This window comes from Podarcis erhardii (genome assembly GCF_964252035.2).
Source record: "Podarcis erhardii genome assembly, chromosome: 4".
NCBI lineage: Eukaryota > Metazoa > Chordata > Lepidosauria > Squamata > Lacertidae > Podarcis > Podarcis erhardii.
Genome location: NC_138508.1, coordinates 81,492,029 through 81,513,635, shown reverse-complemented (window position 1 = coordinate 81,513,635; position 21,607 = coordinate 81,492,029). Strand labels below are relative to the sequence as shown.

At 42.3% G+C, this 21,607-nt stretch overlaps 1 long non-coding RNA gene across 5 annotated transcripts in view; it reads right to left on the bottom strand.

Annotated features, from left to right (window-relative positions):
- LOC309339879 overlaps positions 1-21,607 on the bottom strand; it is a 227,136-nt gene that overhangs the window by 162,664 nt on the left and 42,865 nt on the right. Inside the window, exon 3 of one of the 5 annotated variants that reach the window (XR_014155603.1) lies at positions 16,162-16,300. The exons of the other annotated variants lie outside the window; for them this stretch is intronic. This is a non-coding gene — a long non-coding RNA (uncharacterized lncRNA). Of the gene's footprint in view, positions 1-16,161; positions 16,301-21,607 lie in introns of those variants that run through there. 5 annotated transcript variants of the gene reach the window in all.

Genomic DNA, 21,607 nt, shown 5'->3' with positions numbered 1-21,607 from the left:
CTTTCAATTTCCGACTTTTGCCGATATGTCATATTTACACTGGGGATAAGTGGACACTGATATGTTGATCTACCCTAACCATATGGTAATTATTGTTTTGCAAACTTAATTTTTCTTTATTTTTATAGTTTTGTAACCTAAATATTTGTATTTTTCAGATCGGACCATGGCTTCTTCAAGTAGACAAAAATGTTTAACAAGCCTGATGATTTTTGTTATGCTATTTTTGTCTGGTCAATACGAAGGGTATTGACAAGAAAAACCAACATGCTGTCGCCTATCCCAGTATTAGCAACATGCTGTCGCCTATCCCGCACTCTGAGGAACTCCCAATTCCAGTTTTTAAGGTGTTTGTCTCTTCTGAAGATGAAGGAAGTGAACATGGTGAGGACCACAACTGGATCATCTGTGTGGATCTCAAAATGGTCAAGTTCTTGCTTGGACAACAGAAAGGCTTTACCAAGTACCTGAATAACAACAGCTTGTACAGTAGATACCATTGGGAAACAAAAATAGCAGTCACTTGCGTGATCCTTGGGTTCTCGCCAAACCATGGGAACCCCAAAAGGCATACTCTTCCATTTTCCTTTTGTCCAGTCCCTAAGCATTTCCTCACAATTGTGACAAACAATATGTAGACCCCATTTCTTGTCTTGGTCGCCCAGGGGAATTTCAAAATAGCTTTTATAAGCACGCTTCACAAACACTGAGAATCAAGACTCCTGCATAAAACCCTGGAGAGCTGCGGCCAATTGTAGACAACCATAGACTCACAGAACTGTAGAGTTGGTAGGGATCCCAAGAGTCATCTAGCCCCACCCCCTGCAATGCAGGGGTCCTGCTCAAACCACCAACCTTCTGGTCAACAGCCATACACAACGACCCATTGCTCTTCAAGTTAGATGAGCCAGTAACTTCTCATGTGTCAAATAATGATCTCTGAGGTGGTTCAGTACATCCTGGCCACTTGCCTAATCCTAATTATAGGGATCTTCAATGGACCTGGAGCTATTGAGCTATTCATTACTTATTTACTTATTACATTTATATACCTCATTTCCTCCAAGGTGGCAAGTATGCCACGCTTAACATTTTATTCTCACAACAACCCTGTGAGGAAGGTCAAGCTGGCAGATAGTGCCTGGTGTGCTTCATGACTGAGCTGGAATTTGAAGGTGGGTTCTCTTACTCAAACCACTACTGGAGAATGACAAGCAGTATCAGTAACTGCATGTGGACTGAGGTGTTTTAATTCTCTGATTGAGACTCCCAGTTACTCACAATGTACTCTGACATCAGGCGGTCATATCCAACTAAGCTATAATAAGCAGACCCGATGAAATTAATAGACTTAGGTTTGCCACCATGTCTATTAACTTCAATGGGTCTGCTTTAAGTAGGGCTAACATCGGACACAGCATTAAATGTGAGGGGAGAAAGCCCTAAGCTAACCTTTGCACATGAAGTGTTCTCTCACATCCTGTGTCCATATGAAATGGGCAACGTCGATTCTTGAAAACCTGCCCTTTCAACAGTGTTCGGGATTACTGCACTGTCAGTCACCAGATGAGCCAGAGTGACAACTTTTGTTTTCTCTGCAAAGCCATAAGAACAACAAAGTGGCCACATCAGGGGGAAGATGCTGGGAAACCAGGGAAACCTATGGGAGGACAGAACCATGTGTACCATCTAGCTTGGCCAGCATCCCCTTGCTGCCCTGCAGGTGTGGGTACCATCTTGTCCACCTCAACAGCTGCTCATCTTGGCCCAGCCTTGTTTTCCCCAGACAGCAGAGGGTTGGGGTTGGTTGGCTCTTGTGGTGCACTGGTGGTCCATAGCCTAAGACATCTTAGGCAAGTATCTCATAGCTCAGTTGGTAGAGCATGAGACACTTAATCTCAGCATCGTGGGTTCAAGTCCCAGGTTGGGCAAAAGATTACTGCATTGCAGAGGGTTGAGCTAGATGACCCTTGTGATCCCTATCAAATCTACAGTTCTATTATTCTATGACATGTCATTGCCCCAAGACATCTTGCAGCTTTAGCTCACAGTGAGAAAAAGGCTGTGTGTGTGGAATGAGAGGGTGCTGGGATGGCAACCTCTCCGAGATGCAAATGGCACTTTGTTATCTCAGTTACTGCTTTAAAACAGATGTTACCGCTCCTTCTAATACTACTACCAAGGCTGAAGCCAGTATTGTTGCTATTATGAACAGCATAGATTAAAGGAACTTGGCATCTTTATTGGCCATGCTGCAACACACATGAAATATGGGTTGCAGATTCCCTCCCTCTCCACCCGCCACCCACCCCTCCAAAACATATATATAGAATCTTGACATAAAAGTATTTCTGGCCAGTGCCTGTCATTCGTATTCTGCACATTTCCCGCGATTTGCCTCCAGCCAGGTCTGACACCTGTAACGCTTCAAATGATAATGCCACATCATGAAGACAAAAGGAAAGTGCATTGAAGATGCACCTGAATGGCAGAAGGAGAAGGATTCACATTGCTAAGTGTCGCTTAGCAACATGATATGTGAGGAATATCTATGAGAACCTACCATGAGTCTTGCTCTGACCACCCCTCTGTTTTTATCTGAATATTACACCCTGATTCCTCCCACCCCCAATGTGAAATTCTGGGGTGGGTGGGTGTGTGTGTGTGTGTGTGTGTGTTTTAAGAAAGAAAAGTGCGTACCTACATTTTGATTGTTTTACTTAGGTTAGATTAACCTGGAGAGTGGAGAAGATACAGGAGGAGGGAGACACCTTCCAATTTCCAAAGAACAGGCTTGATTTCACAGCTTGCATCTGATTCCCGGGCCCAGGTCTGCTTACCAATGTAAAACTTGTTCTAAAAAGGCTCTCTAGCATCTGCCTCCCTTGCAAAGTGAGGCTGCTAAGAATCCTTCATGTCTTTATACAAAGCTAATGACACCAACATCCACATTTAATATTTTAGTTTGAACACAAGGACAACAAACTTATGGCACCATAAATAGGAGAAAAGGCAGGCCTACAGCAGCTCTCCTAGACTTCAGAAGCCTTAGGCAGAATAGTTGAATTGGTAAGAGATTCCCCCAAGAAAAGCCTGGTGGTTTAACTCAAAGTTTCTAATTTAAGATATTTGCTAAATATATTTGGGAGTAAAGTGAGAGAGAAGAGTAGGCTGCTTTAATAATAAAAGGTAACAGTATGTAAATAAAGTGATGTAATATTTAAGCTTTCTTACAGGCCAAACCTGGATTCCATTGGTGGAAAATGACCACACACCCACCCAAAAAAATCAATCAGTTTTTTCTACCATGTCTTTTCCCCCTTAGTCTTGGGAATGGTAACTTTGTGAGGATATCGGTTGGTTATTCTGGATGTGAACTCTGTTTGTCACATTAAACTATCACGCATGTAGTTTAATGCAGTGACAGAATTCATGTTGAAAATAACCACTCGATATCCTCCCAGGGTAAGTTGTGGTGGGATGCTAGAGAAGACATGAATGTTTAGATGGTTTCTTGTCTGTAGCACACACATGGTTAGGATTTATCTCAGATATTTAAAAAGTGCATACACCCACTAGGTGCCATACAAAAAATTAAAGAAGTCAGGCCCTGTGTGTCCTCAGCTTTACAAAGATAAAGACCATTGGGGGGGGGAGTTGAAAGGAAAGGAAGGTCAACTGGCAAAATTCAAGGTGAGAAAAATAAGTTGAGGTACAAAATGGGACAGGAGTCAGGTGTCAGCTGGAAATGCTTTTCAGTTATAGGAACCTGCAAGAGAGGAGGAATGCAGCAGAAACTATAGTAATCCGTTACTCAAATTATATGGGGGCAGAGGGGCCTCATCTCCCTACCATTTTTAATGGCTACCCAGATTTCCGTTTCTAGAAGGCTCCAGGGGAAGGCATGTTTTGGATGAAACTGGTGTCAAGGTCTGGAGCCCATAGATTTCACTGGCACTTGCAAAGCTTTGCACACGGGGCTTCAGAAGGCCCAACAATCAGTTGATCACTGGCCCTGACAGGACACTATACATGGGGCTTTGCAAGACCATCATCTGTTGATCAGCTTATGCCACAAACATGGCTTTGCAAGACCTGATCAACTCATTGTCACACCCCAGGAAATGGCTATGACTGGTTGGCTAAATCAGGTGAGAGTAGCTGATGGGTCTCAAAACCTCAGTGAATTAGGGACTTCCCCTGCATGTGAAGACAGACTCTGGTGGATTCAGCAGACGAGTCCAATAGTGGGTCCAATAGTCAAGAATGTGGGTTCTGCACATGCCATAGAGGGAAATGAGGGGCAGATGGGGCTCATCAACCTGGGAAGGCAGCTCATTTAGAAGAAGGAAAACTCTGATCCTAACCCTCCACTGCCTTGCGGGAAATCCTTGGGAGAAGAAAAGGCTGAGGAGTAAACCCTACACCAATCCAGGGTGGAGTCCCTAAGGTGGTTGGATGGCGTCTTGTATGCCTCCTTCTGGCAACTCCTGCAGCCAAGCTGGTGTCAAACATATTGCTCTGCTTTCCTTTAGAGCACATCAGCAAGGCCGAGATGAAGGTCTTGTCATCTGGGCAGCCCAGGATCTCCATACGCACTGCCCAGGCTCATGCCCCAGAGAGGTCACTTCAGTGCTGCAATTGCAGATAAGCCCCAGTGCGTAACACTTCACAAGGTCAGATGATCCGATCAGCCTTTGCATGCATAGTTTGGTTTCAAACCATGCAGACACAAACTGGTCACCTGCTATCATTATCATTGATACGATTGATACCACTGACTTCAGGATTGGATTACTGCCATGTGCTGTGTGCGAGGCTGTCCTTGTTCTTGCCCTAGAAACTACAGTTAGTGCAGAATGCTGCAGCATGGTTGCTGACAGAAGTGATGCCCTGCATATAACACTTCTGCTCAGAGATCTACACTGGCTGCTGATTTGGTACTGGGTTGAGTTCAAGATATTCCTACAGTGGTACCTCGGGTTAAGAACTTAATTCGTTCCGGGGGTCCGTTCTTAACCTGAAACTGTCCTTAAGCTGAAGCACCACTTTAGATAATGGGGCCTCCCGCTGCTGCCGCGCTGCCAGAGAACAATTTCTGTTCTCATCCTGAAGCAAAGTTCTTAACCCAAGGTACTATTTCTGGGTTAGCGGAGTCTGTAACCTGAAGCATATGTAACCTGAAGCATATGTAACCCGAGGTACCACTGTATAGTGTATAAAACCCTTAACAGCTTGGATCCAGCTTACTGAGAACAAAGAGAGAGAGAGAGAGAGAGAGAGAGAGAGAGAGAGAGAGAGAGAGAGGTCTATCCAGAACTTGCCACTGCTCAGTTATCAATTTATTTGGTGTATTTAGTTGTCCCCCACCCACCCAAACCGCAGGCACCCATTCCTATAGCAAGGTAAAAACACAAGAGTGCTAGCGCTAAATTCACATTTGGAAACAAGCCCGCTCAATTTGTTTTGGATGAGTATAAATGTTTTATTTATTGGCATGGAACACATTTTAAAAATTCAGAAGTAACACACACATATCTCATTATTCGTCTTGGGAACTATATGACAAATAAAATCATAAAAGTACCAGACAGGAATTTTCCTACCACCAGGCTATTATTAACCTGATTATTAACCTATGAACTTTTTACATTTTCACTTAGGGAAAAGATAGTTTCAAGAAGGTATCTTATTCAGATTATTACATATTTTTTTTTCAAATCAAGTCTGTATGAACTTCTAAAGTCTGTTTGTTGTCCCCCCCCCCCACCACCCAAAAAAAGTTTTCTTAAAAGAGGTTGGTATGTAAGAGTCAGAAATGTATACTTGAGCATACATAACCACTGAAGACATGGGAGTCAAGGGAGTATACAACAAAACACCCTTTCATTGTGCTTTGGGAAATTGCCATCTGACCCAACTAGGAAATGCCATGGCTACTCAAGCTGAGGCCATCATAAGGTAGCCAGGCCTCTGATTTAGGCACCATCAAGATCTGGAGGGACACAGACTTCCCTAGCCCTGTTCTAGGAGCTGGCATGCCACCATTTTTGAGAGAGGCTGATGCCCTGCTCCCCAGTCCATGGTCTTATTCAACTGGCTGTAAAGGATGGAGAGATGCTTTGGGAGAAAAGAACTCCTATGCAGATGCACTCAGGTAAGTCTCGCCACCGCTGCCTTATTGCTGCAAACATGGCCATTCTTCCGATAGTTAAGGAGAAGCAAACCAAAATTGCCCAAATCACTATAACTCCCACATTTCTGGTTATGAATACGTATAATTGTATGTTAATTTGTCAGTTAATTTGCAGCTTGCGCTGCAAAGCTTCTGAAATTCTGGCTGTGCTCGTCTCAGGTTCGAAATGTTCGAAATAATAAACTGTTTGGGGGATGGTTGCAGTTTATTATTTATTTATACAACACCATCAGTGCTAGCAAAGTTTTATAAGCAAAAATGAAAATTAGCTTACAACATAATATTCTTTCTACCAAATTGTGGTGTTCTGGAAAGCAAGTGATTAGAACAAAAAGTACTGGACTGATATTGCCAGTGGATCCCCAATGGATCCCTGATTTAGCATTGCATGTTCACTGCTTAAAACTGGTATGAATGCAATCAATCAATCAATCAATCAATCAATCAATGCATTAGCGACCCCAACCATATACAAAACTGTGTTGTGCTGGAAACAACTCCTGGGACAACACAGTTGGCTCAGAGCATGGTGGAAAACTGAAACAAGGGAACACAGCATAGCAGAGACCTTCCATTTAAGCAGAATATGACACTAGTGGCATTGCCACTAGTATCGAACATGCTAAATCACACCTGTCCAATTTAGGCCTCACACAAAATGCTGAGCAAACCCATTCCGTGCATTATCTCAACATTGTGTATCTGTTAAGGGTTAAGTGCAGTTAAGGTATGAAGCTTCCTAATTACACTGAGTCAGACGAGGGGTCCATCTAGCTCAGCATTGTCTACAGTTACTGGAAGTGGCTCTCCAGGGTTTCAGGCAGGGGGACTGAGCTTGCAACCTAGGCTGCACCTACCCAATGCACAGGCAGCACAGTTAAGCCAACCTACATTGTATTTAAGGTTGTATTTTAGTGGTGAAATTGGTTTGGAATCCTAGTAGTTCAATTGATTAGGTTGTGAGTTGGGCTGTTAGTGCAGGCTATTGTTAAGATATTTTCCAAACAATTAACATTTCTGGTGGTGGGAAGAGGAAATGGAAATACTCATTTAACTAGATTCAGCAGTGCTCATTTAACAAGGCTGTCCATGCATAAACATCGAGCCAAAGAGAAACAGAAACACTCAAAGCATGTATATTCAATGCAGGCAATTTTTGATGACAGACAAGGTTTTTTTTTTTTTCCCTTCCCAAAGCTGAAGTCGAAATTTTAAATGGTTTATCTTCTTCTTCTTCTCTTCCCAAAGATTTTTTTTTTTAAAGACCAAACTTTCAGTGTCATCCATAATAGCAGTTCGTGCCAAGGACTACTTTCTTAAAGCTGCTTCTCAAGTCTTGTGATTTGCAGCAGCAACAGCAGCAGCACACACTTCTTATTACAGGATACATTATGCAGAAACCCTCTGCTCTGTGATGGGACATGGCAACCCCGCTGTGAGAATGCCGATCAGCACTTCTTTTAAGGCCTTTTCTCAATTGTCAGCAAAGTATTTTTTAAGGTTAAAAGGTGTAAAATTATTCTGAAATGCTTTTCTGACCTGTCGCCTATCACGCTACAAAAAGCTATAGTTCATTTTCTTTCCACCTAAAATTTTGTGTGTGTGTGTGTGATGGAAATATAAGAAGAAATCCAATCAGCAGAAACAAATTAAATTAGTGGGGGGGGGGACAAAAATATGACTTTAGTTCCCCTCCCCTCCATATATCTATAGACAAATAGATCTGTAGATAGATCTTGATAATTTTAGGTGCAATCGCGTTGCGATGCTTTCAGCCCTCTTATTCGTGCTATTGATTTTCCAGAACATTTGTTTCGAAGCTCAACTAATAGCAAAAATGTCGTTTTCTTTTCTGTAGCTTGTTATGATAGGATTCTGTGACACACTGCACAACGTAGTAGTCAAAAGGATCAACCTTATGAAAAAAATATTCCCATAACATGGAGGCAGAATATTCACATGATCCATCACTTCGCAAACACTACCTGTACTTTGATTAAAACAATGCCGGATGTCAGCGGGGGGGGGGGGGGGAGAGAAGAAGCCTTCTGTTCCCCAGAATTGTGGCTTGTCTTCAGTTCTCCAAGCTGCTTAACTCTAGATTTCCCAGGCTACATCAATCATTTAAGGTCAATGATCCTATAATTTTTAATCCTAAACCCAAAAGGTTACCACATCCTATTGTCTGTAGCTTAGGATTTTCAGTTGTGGCTAACTTTTTATACTCCAGTGTAATACTGAAAGATTTTGAAAATCACTTTAGATTAAGTTTCATGGAGTGTTTTATATAGTTGTATAATCAGGCCTATATGAGGCAACTCAACCTTGTAGTAAAGATAGCTACCAGTTTAGAACAAAAGTATCTGTCAGGCACCAAAAGCCTGATTGGCCTATTAAATGTATGGTGTGTGCGCACAAAGAAGCAAGTAAAGCTGGGGGGGGGGAGAGAACTAAGAAGAAAAGCTGGGTGAAGGGAGGAATTCAGAAGAAATGACGAAAGCAGCACTGTGAGATGCCTTCCCCTTCTGCGCTGAGAAAGGTTGCTGAGCTACACAACTGATATACACACATGCAGAATATATAGCATGGGAAGTGCATACCAAAGTAAAAGAAAGAGAGAGGCTGCAACAAACATAACAGTGTCCCTGTATATTTACAATGCAGTATGAAAAGGAAGAGGTCTGCAATATTAACTGAAGTCAATAGTCCAGTTATTGAAACTCCACAAGAATCTGATGCACAGATACGGCGTCTATGAGAGCGGGCACTGACTCCATAACGTCAGCATTAGCAAGAGGTTTAACTGAACCCAACCCTCTCCTTTGCCCAAGTGCTGTGGTCTTGGGATTATTTTTTTAAAAGATGCAGGCTTCTCCAAATCTTAACTTTTCAGGCTTTAGGGCAGGAATCTTCCTCTTTTTTTTCCTCTCTCTTTAAAGTGTTACTTTTAGGGAAATCAGAACTGTGCTTTGCGAACGCATTTTCGCAGTGTTTTTAGCTTCTCTTCGGAAGTATCTTGTACTGACTTCACCAAGCGTTGGAGGACTCTGTAGCGGTCAAACCTCTTTTCTTCCTGGATATATTCAGCAGGACACTGATTTCCTGCAACCCCTTTTCCCCACTGCCATTGTGATGGGAGGAAATCATATATTTTATTTATTTATTTTAAAGCACTAGCAAGAGTTTCATACACAGTTTGTAAACTGGTTATCTGAACTGAACTGCCTGCTGGTGATGAAGGTTTTACCATTCTCCTGCCTCCCCTGATTTCTGACTAGGTATGAAAGCCAGGTTAGGTATGGAAGTCTGCTAACATTCTCACAGGTAGCATTTTCATGCAAGATACTGTTAACACAGCTCATATTACCCTACTATACGTGATGAGCACACATCCTCTTTTTTGCTACTTGTACATGTCATGGTAATCCACCACCAGCCTGGGCTTCCCAAGGCATGTCTGTACAACAAAACAGAGGGGCGTGTACTCAACAGCACACAAATGGAATTTGTGTAATTTCACGCAATGGAAAGGACACTATCCATGTAGAAAAGTAAGCCCTGTCTTTAGTGATTTTTTATTCTTAGATTACACAGGAGCTTGAGTTGTCACTTTCAGGATTTATACCAGTGCAGGATCCTTCGGTGCAGTTGTATGTTTAGCAGTTGCATTTTAAAAGAAAAAAGAATGGAGCATTTTCTGCTCAGCAAGCGAAGGTTGCAACCTAAGGTTCCCTAAATTAAAGTCCTGCAATTTAAAAACAAGCCTTATTTGAAAGGTGAGCAAATACAAGTTTCACAACATTCAAGCCCTTTTGTTCAAACAAGATGTTCTATATCAGACAGAGATAGCCCGAGGAGTTTAGAAATGTTTGTGGTGGTGGTTGCAACTGAAGATTCTGTCTTTAAGGCACCTTTAGCTGAGAAGGAAAGAGAGGCCATGCCTGTAATCCCAATAGCCACATCTTCATGCCATTCCCATAGTAGCCTATACCTCATATCCTCAAAGGCAGATATGGGAAACTATATGATTACAATGAACTCCAGAAAACCTCTGCACATGTGATACACAAGATATGCTGTTTATAAGTCAGAGACCCCAGGGGATCTGTTATTTATTCCCCATCACTGTTCTAAAAATAATTGCACCACCTTCTATCCAAATAGAATGCTATGGACATTTTGGAAAAGCACGCTTATTTGCCTTAGTAACAACAACAACAACAAAATTTATTATTTATACCCCGCCCATCTGGCTGGGTTTCCCCAAACACTCTGGGCGGCTCCCAACCGAACGTTAAAAACACAATACAGCATCAAACATTAAAAACTTCCCTAAACAGAGCTACCTTCAGATGTCTTCTAAAAGTCAGAGAGTCGTTTATTTCCTTGACATCTGATAGGAGGGTGTTTCACACGGCAGGCACCACTACCAAGAAGGCCCTCTGCCTGGTTCCCTGTAACTTCACTTCTCGCAATGAGGGAACCGCCAGAAGGCCCTCGGCGCTGGACCTCAGGGTCCGTGCTGAACGATGGGGGTGGAGATGCTCCTTCAGGTATACAGGACCAAGGCCTGAGGGTGCAATCCTGCACAGACTTACTCGGGGGAGGGAAAAAGCTTCTCCTTTTAACTTGGGGTGTGTTCACACCACCGCTTTAGAGAGCAGTGACCAGCTGTTCACAGCAACATGGCTTAATTAGTGTCGTATTCGTTTCTGTTTGTGTACATACCAGGGAGTGTCAACAGGTGGGGATGCCTTTACCCCACGCAAAGGTGTTCATACCTTTACTGGAAAGGAGTTAAGGAATGGCTTAAGGACTCCAAATCAGTGTGAAGATGGTTTGAGAAGCAACACATCAATTGGTAGTACCGGTATTTCACAAAATAATACAGGATATGTATGCATTTTAGATAGCATCCTATGAACATGGGTTAAATACTCAGCACTGGATACTCAGTGAGGGTACAGTAAATGGAAATGTGAACACAGAATCAGTGGGACTTATTTCTGACTAGCTCTGTACAGAAAGCACTGTCAGTCATATCATTGATTCCTACAGCTGAATTTGAGTATGCCACTATGGATCGATGAAGGGAAGGATAATGAGTTTATATCACTAGAGGAGTAACTTTAGGTAGATGCTTGCATCAGCTTCCCAATATGTATACTTATTACTTCCTGAATGCAAACCTATATAGGGGAGTTTTAATGTTTGATGTTTTACTGTGTTTGATGTTTTAATTTGTTGGAAGCCACCCAGCATGGCTGGGGCAACAACAGGTGGTTGGTGGTGGTGGTTGCAAAATAAATACTCTTGCTACATTTGAAAAACAAACAAACCCAGTTATATATTTATCACCCAGACTGCCACAACATTCAGCCATTTTAATAATCTAAATCTTTCACTGCTACAGTGAAGTTGGTAAAGATAAGTGATTCCAGCAGACTTTAGCTCAGTGCTTTGGATGCAAAAGGTTCCAGGTTCAATCCCTGGTAAGGTTGGCATCTCTTGGTAAGGCTAGGAGAAACCATTTCAGAGGAATGAGGGAGAAGGGGTGATTCTAGGTTCAATCTCATCACCAGGTAGGGCTGGGAATGTCCACTACCCAAAGCCCTGGAGAGCCACTGCCCAATAGTGTGGAACATATTGAACAAGATAGACCAGTGATCAAACTGCACAAGGTAGAAGCCTATCCTTTAAGTGCATTTAACCCTGTGTTAGATTGTGTTTGTAAACTACTATTATTTAACAATCAAGTTAGTATAACTGCATGCTCTTTAATATATCTGTACCTATGGAACATCTTTTGTTTTATAGTTTTCCATGCAAAAGGTAAATAATCTGCTCTAGTTCTCCTTTTCCTCTTTAGGCTGCCGTGCATGCATTGATTTTCAAGTTCTTTAACATAATAATGAAACTGTGGAATGAAAACCCAAATGCACACCTTATGTCCAAAGCAAAAGAAAGCTGGAGGATACAATTGTAGATGAACTTTCTCAGTTACTTATGAACTGGTGCCTGTGAATTCAGTAGGACTTATTTCTGAGTGAGCTTGTCCTGGTTTGGGCTGCAACTGGTTAAAATAAAGCACCGCTGAAGGGGGGAAAGGCTAATAAATGTAAGGAAATTTTGTGGTGGTGGTGGTGGTGGGTTTGGTCAGGCTGAATTTCCAAATCTTGATGAGTATTCCAGCATACAATGCACTGAAAATTAAATGAGGTAACAGCACCCCCTTCTGAGAACCAATACTGAATTCCTGTATTACCCTCAACTAGGACTCATTTCATGATTGCCACAGCTTTCTAAATTCAGCTCCTCACCCCTGCCTTTCTCCTGTATACTATTTTGCTTAAAAATGTAGAACATATCTACAATCTTTGTTTGTTTACAGAGACACACATACATTGCAGTCAACATTTATAGAATATTTTATGTATGTTTGTTAATTATGAATATAATATACAGGATGCAATCCTAAGCATACTTACTAGAAAGCTCTACTGAACACAGTGGGGTTTATTTCTGAGCAAATATGTTTAGGGTCGGGATGTCAGAGGAAAGACAGTCGTTCTTCCACTTTGCATGATTAATTGCTTTCTTTCTGTCAGCATGCCTTGAGATAATAGTTCCAAGTAGCACACCTATTATTTTTTAATCTCCTGTGCCTTTTTTCCATAAAAATGCTCAAGGCAGTTCACAGTAATTTCTAATACTGAGCAATATCATTATTAAAATATCACAAAAAATATATTGCTTTAGTTAGGTTTAGTTTTCTCTGAGTGGTGCATAGATCAAAAGCACCAGATGTATCAGGGCTCTGTTTCTTTTGAGTGATGTAACTGTAGGCTTAATTGTTGGGTTTTTTGTGATATTTGTTTTTCTTACATATATGTACAGGTTGAGCACATTTGGAGATACAGCTTAACTCCAACAGATGTTCCATCTCCCAAGCAGATTTCTAGAAGAACCACCAGCACCATCACATCCTCACAGGAAATCCTTACTCCATCCGATTCTTACTTGGGCTCTTTCTCCTTCTCCCAACCTCAATTCCAAAAAACCTGAAGCTAAGTCTCTCCTCCCTTTTGGCTAGGCAGCGGACAAAGGATGAGTCATTTCCACCTCTCCACTTTCTGACCCATTCACAGGGATAGCAGCTAAGCTGATAATCATCAGTTAAGACAGAGACACGCCCAGGCAAAGAACTTGCCAAGCTGCTTCCTATATTTTTGCCAGTTCTGGACCTTGATGGAAGCAGTGGATTAGAAGAGATCCCTTGTGGTTGCAGCAGCACTGGTGCTCACCAGGACTAAGATGGGGTGGGGCAGGCTGGGGAGAACCACGTTAGCAGTGGCAGGCACAAGCATGCGTATGAACTTGCACCCACTGCCAACCCAGTGCTTCCCCTCCCTCGCTGCCACCCAGGCCAGTCCTGAACAGCAGCGCCATGGCTACAGTCAGGTCATGACAGTGGGTGGCAAACCTTTCCATGCACTGTGACTGTCCATAACCTACAAAGGTCCTATTGTGTCTTTTCTACGAGGTGCCCAGGAAGAATGGAGGCAGCACAAGCCTCTCTCATGCTCTTCCCCACCGAGAGGGCAGGACTAAATCTTTTGGCTGATCATTAGGAGAAATTGCTTGGCAGTAAAAGCAGTTTAACAATTGGGCCAATTACCTAGAGGAGTGCTGGGCTCAGCCTCACTGGAGGTCTTCAAGCAGAGGCTGTAGACTAAATCTGCTATGGATGCTCTAGCTTCAGATTTCCAGCATTATGCAAGGGGGTTAGACTAGACAGCCTACATCTATAGGGCTGAAATATACTCGGAGTCGAGAGTGGATTTCATGCTCTTTATTCAGTTCCTAGTGGTGAGGAGGAATGGAAGTTCCCCCAGGATGTCTGCTTTATATACATTATTTACACAATGGGCCCCACGTGATTGGCTAATTCCGGGATTCACCTGTAGGTCAATCAGGTTGCGGATTCACTTCCACGTGGAGCTGGACTGGGTGGCTCCTATGGACCAATCAGACTTCTGCATTCTGGACCCTATTATTCTAGGACCAATCAGACTGCTGCATTCTGAATCCTATTGTTCTAGGACCAATCAGACTGCTGCATTCTGAATCCTATTGTTCTTGGACCAATCAGACTGCTGCCTTTTGGATCCTATTCAACTCTGTACATAACAAGGGCAAAGAATGACGTGAATGCTGGAGTGAAGTTTGGGGAGGAGAAGAAGCAGCAAGAGAGGTAAACAGCTAGACTGGCCAATCCACCTGGAGAAAACAGGCAGGTTTGTTCTTGTGCCTCGACGCTCAGAAATCAGGTAGCAAAACTTCACGGCAGAGGGATAAACATTATGACCAGCTGCTATCTGCGGAACAAGCTGTCCTCAAAGGAGGGAGCAAGGGCTGTCTAAAAAGTTGGGATTCCCAATGTGCAAGAGTAAGGAAGGTGAAGGAGAGCCAGGTGAGTGATGTGGGGGCAGATAGGTCTTTCAGATACCAGTACATCTACAATGGTTCTGCCAATATGAATGGCAACTATGGTCCTTGAACAATCACCAAACACTACCCAGACTCATGGGGACACTCTCTGGTCACTCTCATGGTGTCATGAGCCGCTTAAGCAGCTTAGCTGGGTATGACACCTCTCCCTAATCACAGCATGAGCAAATGCAGTATTCCACTGAGGTGGATAAACTATCAGTTCAAGAAATGATGGGCAGTTTGACCATGCATTGTGGCGCCACATGGTGATTCATCAATGGGACTCGCAAAGGTGCTTTGTAGGTTTGGTGTCCACTTTCTTTCTACTCCTTAATGTCAAACTGTACCAGGATTTAGTTCATTGGCAAGTTACGTAATGCCATGTCTTTTGCGTTGTTAGACATTCAAAATGCCTTCAGTAAAAATTAAAATATCCCCCCCCCAAAAAAAATCCATCGCTGAATCTGTGCACAAGTTAAAAGTTCTATTAAAATTCCGTTTGTCAACCAGCTGCTAAAAAAGCCATGCCATATAAACCAAGCAACCATAAGTAATAAGGATTCAGAGGTTGTTATCTCCAGATTGTTGTCACACTATCCACTGACCCACGGCATTCAAGGTTGTTTCAGTTACACTCTGGGTCATCCAGAGGTCACTCTTTTCCTCTACGGAATTGTGAATTCCATCCAGCCTCTGAGTGTCCCCCCCCCTTACTGCCTCCTTGATGGGAAGGGGGAGAGAAGTGACCCGAGGGGGTGACTACCTCTGTATTACCCCCCCAAAAAAATCCGAATGTGGCCATAGACTTATAAAGGCCGACTGACTGAGAACCATAATTAAAAATGCTTGGAGAGGACAGAAATGGACAAATGAACTGAAGTGATCCGAAGAAGGGAAGGTAGACAATCTTTATTGAGATATGGGACTATTTTGTTGATTATTGAAATGTAAAATATAGAAATGCAAGCCTTGAAAAAAAGTTAACAATAAACAAAAAATTAAAGGTTGACACCTTGTAGAGTGGAATTTTAACGGGCATTATTTTAACAACCCATTTTCTCATTGAGTGTGTAATAAAGATTACTGGCTTCCCATCAGCACCCACTCTGCAGTGCCTTTTATTAGGGATTTGTGTCAACTCCCAGGTGACCCAGTGCATAGTGTTAATAAACAAATTCCAAGTCTGGCAGAGGAAGAGAAAAATTGATATGTCTTCACCATGTATACCTAAGTAATCTTTCTTGACCTAGAAAAAATAAAGCCCAAAGTCCCAAATACTACATTTTTTAACACTTAAGACAGCAATACTCCTAAGGCAATTCACCTTAAACTTTCCAGTCATGAATAAGACAGGAGCATATTCAGCCAACATCCTTTTATTGATGAGTGAAGTTGGTTGGCACTGCCGTTGTGATAAGGATTTTATTTTATTTTTAAAACCCAAACATGCAAGCAATCAGTTAATCTAACAAATATGTTAAATGTTATGGGACAAAAAGGCTGCCTACTCACTGCTTTCATGAGCAGTGGACATAAATCTCTGGTAAAATTGTGCCGATGAAATCTGTGCGGAACACGTGAAGGGTCTTGGCACGTTCAAGCTCTGGAACCCTGAAGATAAGAGTTTTTAAAAAAGGACATCCTGCCTATCAATACTTCCACAGAGCACACCCTTTTGAGCTTTAGAAATATATTACATTATCCCTACAGCACACACAACACTTTTTACTATCATCCCCTAAAGCCACATGTATCTTCTTCAGTCCTTACTTAAGCAACTGTATTTCTTTTTTTCTTTTTCGAGGAAAATCCTTTCAGAAAAAGAATGATAGCAAAAAAAAACCAAAAACCCAGGCTGCTTTTGCTGAATTATTAGAGCAGGTTTGTTAACTAAAGACACTATTTGCTAAAATATTGATTGACTGTCTCATGCTACATTTCCTGCTATAAATACAGGGCACAATTCATCACCCCGTGAACACAGCAATCAAAGGAACTTAGCATAGGAGGCATAAGAGTCCTGCCCTCCCCCAACTTATTCTTCTCAAACTTGCCACAGCATCCACAAGCTTCTGGCGTAGTACATGAATCTAGCCATCTCTCCCCTTTTGGGGTACCTGATCTGAAAGCTACCATGCTCATCCCGGAGCATGAATAACTTATGTGCAAGGACTGGGAAAGGATACTTTTACTGCATATGGGCCTCACTTTGAAGGTAATCGTCAGCACACTGGGCTGTGTATCAGCTTAAGGGCCATTGGGGGTAGAGGGAAGGAGGACAGATGACTTCATGGAGCACTATGGGGCTTCCCTAACATGTATGTAGCTGGGCCCATGGGTGACGGATTGCACCCAACATTTTAAACGTTTCAAGAATTATCACTTGTTTTGTGTTTACATGACATCACAATGTGCTTCAGAGCTGGTTGCATGACGGTTTGCAAAGTTGCAGTGAAAAAAGATGTGTAAGAGACACACACAAGCCTGTGGGCCGTTCACAAGTAACAGGGCAGCAAGCCTGTGTTTGCCTTGGAGTGTATATTTCTATATACACCCGCAGCCAAGCTGAGATCCCTGCAGAGCATATCAGAAACATTCATTTATTGTGCTCATATCCTTTTTATACACACACAAAATATTTTATGAGCATGTGCTGAAAATGTAACATGTGACCTGACCTGGCCCAAAAGTACTCATCTGGAAAGGGTCCAAGGTCTCATTCTGCTATTCACGCTTCTCAAAGACTTGTGTCTGAGTGCTCTCACATTTCAGAGGTGTGATCATTTTGTGCAGGGCTTGAATGGCAGGGAACAGCCACCAACCATTTGTAACAGCTACTTTTCAAAAATGCATGGGGGGTATGATTTGGGTCCCCCACAATATATATATATATATATATATATATATATATATATATATAGTGGTACCTCGGGTTAAGTACTTAATTAACGTTCAACTGTTCTTAACATGAAGTACCACTTTAGCTAATGGGGCCTCCTGCTGCTGCTGCGCTGCCAGAGCACGATTCCTGTTCTCATCCTGAAGCAAAGTTCTTAACCTGATACAGATAGGTAGCCGTGTTGGTCTGCCATAGTCAAAACAAAACAAATTCCTTTCAGTAGCACCTTAAAGACCAACTAAGTCAGTTCTTGGTATGAGCTTTCGTGTGCATGCACACTTCTTCAGATACACATATACACATATATGTGTGCATGCACATGTGTATCTGAAGAAGTGTGCATGCACACGAAAGCTCATACCAAGAACTGACTTAGTTGGTCTTTAAGGTGCTACTGGAAGGAATTTGTTTTGTTCTTAACCTGAGATACTGTTTCTGGGTTAGCGGAGTCTGTAACCTGAAGCGTATGTAACCTGAAGCGTATGTAACCCGAGGTACCACTATATATATATATATATATATGCCTGGATCTCTCCACCATGTCTTTGGCTATGTTCCTAGCTGGGAAGGGCAGTCTGATCTTCCACTCTGCTTTGCATTGTTTGTTCAGGCTGTCTATGCAAGTCCACCCACTGTCCAGTTCTTGAATTACCGAGGAAGCACAGCAGGTTTGGTCAGGCTCTGTTACCTTCTGCGATGGGTGCCTTAACTGCCTTCTTAAAGAAGGCTACTGGTGTGTGGGTGTGGGTGTGGGTGTGGGTGTGGGTGTGTTTGTGTGTACATAATGATTTGGCTAAAAGTGGAAGGACTCAGGGGGTGAGGCTTATAACTTTCATTAAAGGGCCCGTACATTTGTCCCCATAATTCAAGCACTGTTTTCCTCGCTATTTTCTTGTATGGTTTTTTTTCAAAATGCAGGCAAAAAAGAAGGAACCACTGGGAGCAGCAAATGGTAAACAGGAGATCTGACCGAACTTGAAGCAACCTGCGCAACAGGAGGGGGAACTCTTTCTGTGCTTCCCCAGGCCCACTTATGCATCAGTGCAAGGGCACGTCATAATCTGTCCCCAAAAACTCTTATGGAGCGCTTATCTCTCTCCTAATTACCCAGCGTACCAATCCAGTAAACATCCCTCACAGCATGGGTCACTCTTTATGCAAAATTACAGGGTTCAGAATATTTACTAATTGAGCAAGCTGATTGGCTGCATATCTGTAAGTGTCTTCTAATATATTTAATTGCAATGTTTTTGAGTCTGTGTAGTCTGAGACCCTCTTAGAGTCAGCACTTAGTCCCTTTCACAATTATAAATGTCAGCCACAATAGCAGAGGCTTTCCCCATCTCCAGAGTGAAAGACATTAAAGATGATTTTTGCCTAGCATAAGGAACAGAGAGCAATTTGGGCTTTTTCTGTTTTGTTTTGTTTTGTTTTGTTACTTCCATTATTTAAAATTATGGGATTAGGAACAGAACTTATGTATATCAGTCACTAGGCAAAGACCAAAAGGTCTGTTGAGAACTAACTTTATTTGTTTAGTTCAGTACATTTATATTCTGCAATACCTCCAAGGCGCTCATGGTGGCTACATGGTTCTCCCCCTGCTGCTTTTTACCCAAACAACAGCCCTGAGAGGTAGGTTAGGCTGAGAGACAGTGACTGGCCCAAAGGTAACCAGTGAGCTTTGGGGCTGAGTGCAGATTTGAAGTGAAATCTCAGTAATCCTAGTCCAAGACTCTACCTACTACCCCAAGCAGTTTCTCAGGAACTGGCCTCTTCCAAGATTCTCAAGTAAAGGACAATGGAAGCCTTTATGAGCAGATCTTTGAGATTTGATCAGGTTGGTAGCCTGAACATGTTTTAAGATAGGTAGCAGGAGCTAGCATGTTCTTTCATGGTGAGAATACTTGCAAAACAGCAGGTATACGCATTCACTTTTGCATTATGGTGCTACGTTTTTATTTAAAATGAGCATTCGCAAATATTTATTCTTCTCTAATGAAAGGAAAGCTGCATTCGGTAGGTGGAAGGGTTTCTGAAGGAGTGAGGAATGATGGCTTCAAGGAACTAGCAGAGGACATGTATAAAATAGCAAAACCGTTAAAAATAAGAAGGGGAAAGAGAGAGAGAAGCAAGCAAACTCTAACAGATTTATCAACTGCCTTTTCACACTGGCATATTTTACACCAGCGAGTTTTGGTACTGACCTTGCCACTGCAATGGCTCACATGACCTGGATGGCCAAGAACACCTGGAACTACTCCAACCATGAAATGCATGGAATGAGGTGGCATTGCTGTGTATGCCCAGGTTCATCCAGGAAATGCACATCTGGATCCAAAATTGGTGTGCAATTAAAGGGAAGCTTCATCAGTGCACACATCAAGTCTCTAGAACCTGAGAGAAGGGATGAACCCTTTAAGGTTCACACCATTTGGGAGAATTTTCCCAGTACTGTATTTTATCTCAGCAAAGCTTGGCTAGGATGATGATGGAGAACTGCTGCATGTTGTTTTCCTCCTGAAGAAGGGTTGAGTGAAAGGGTAAGAGGGAGGAGCTTTCTTGGGGGTGGGGGAGACACCATATGAAGGGACATAGAAAAAGGCTATGCCTGGTATCTCTGCAAAGCGTGAGCAGCAGTTCCCTCATGACTCTGAATGCCAGGCTCACAGCTAGTGAACGTAGGCTATTATTTACCTACTGGTAAGTTACCATTGTGTGTATTCAGTAATCTGGTCATCCATGTCACCGTCCTTGGTAGCAAGGAGGCATTTATTTCGTGCAAGCATTCCCTAAAAGTTATTTATTTTTTAAGCCTCTTGATCAAATAATATTATCTAAGTGATGGACAACAACAACAAAATACACAAAACAAAGTTCAGATATAGATATAAATATAGATACAGTAGTACCTCTAGTTGCGAATGGGATCCATTCCAGAGGCCCGTTCACAACATGAAAAGAACACAACCCGCGTCTACGCATGCATGGATTGCGATTTGCCGCTTCTGTGCATGTGCGTGACGTCATTTTGCGCATCTGCGCATGCGTGAGCGGCGAAACCCAGAAGTAAACCTTTCCGGTACTTCCGGGTTGCCATGGGATGTATCCTGAAAGAATGTAACATGAAGCGGACGTAACATGAGGTATGACTGTATAGATATAGATATAGATATAGATATAGATATAGATATAGATATAGATATAGATATAGATTATAGATATAGATATAGATATAGATATAGATATAGATATAGATATAGATATAGATATAGATATAGATATAGATATATACTATTTTGCACATCAAAGCACATGCTTGGTCACGCTGCAGGGAAAGCTTGAGTAAATAGGAATGCTCTCAGCAAGCCTCTAATGTTTAGCATTGTATCTGCTATTCAGCATGCACAGATAATTTTTATGCACATGCATGTACATCCAAGCCACATACAGAAGAGTCACACAGTAATTAAATAAATGGAAAGCCAAGTGCCTGGGAAGATCCTGGATGCCGTTCATCTCTTAATCACCACACACACATTCCTGATTACCCCTTTTGTTATTAGCACCTCTCTCCTTTAAAAAAACAAACAAACATGCAAACGACACACTGTGTTTTTTAAAGAAACAAATAAAATACATTTTGAAATCAGTATAAACTTCTAGGAAATAGATTTTTTTTTTCCTCCGCCCCCCACACCTCCCCATTCCCAAATTAACTTGTCAGGAACATCCTCTGTAGCTGCATTAGTTTCTTCCTCTCTGCGCTGCAGCCTTTTTTCCTTTCTTTTTTTTTCTTTTTCTTTTGGTAAGATGCCAAAGTCTGTCAATTAACAGTAAGCCTATCCCTTATGAACAGAAGCAGGGACTGTGATCATGTTCGACTAAGATCAAGGATTAGTAAATCAGCATGGCTCCAGATTGCAGACACTATTTAAATCCCACAGGCCTTACAAGCCAACACAGTATATTATGTTCTGGCTGGATGTGGAGAACAGAATCTCTTGGTTACAGGGGAG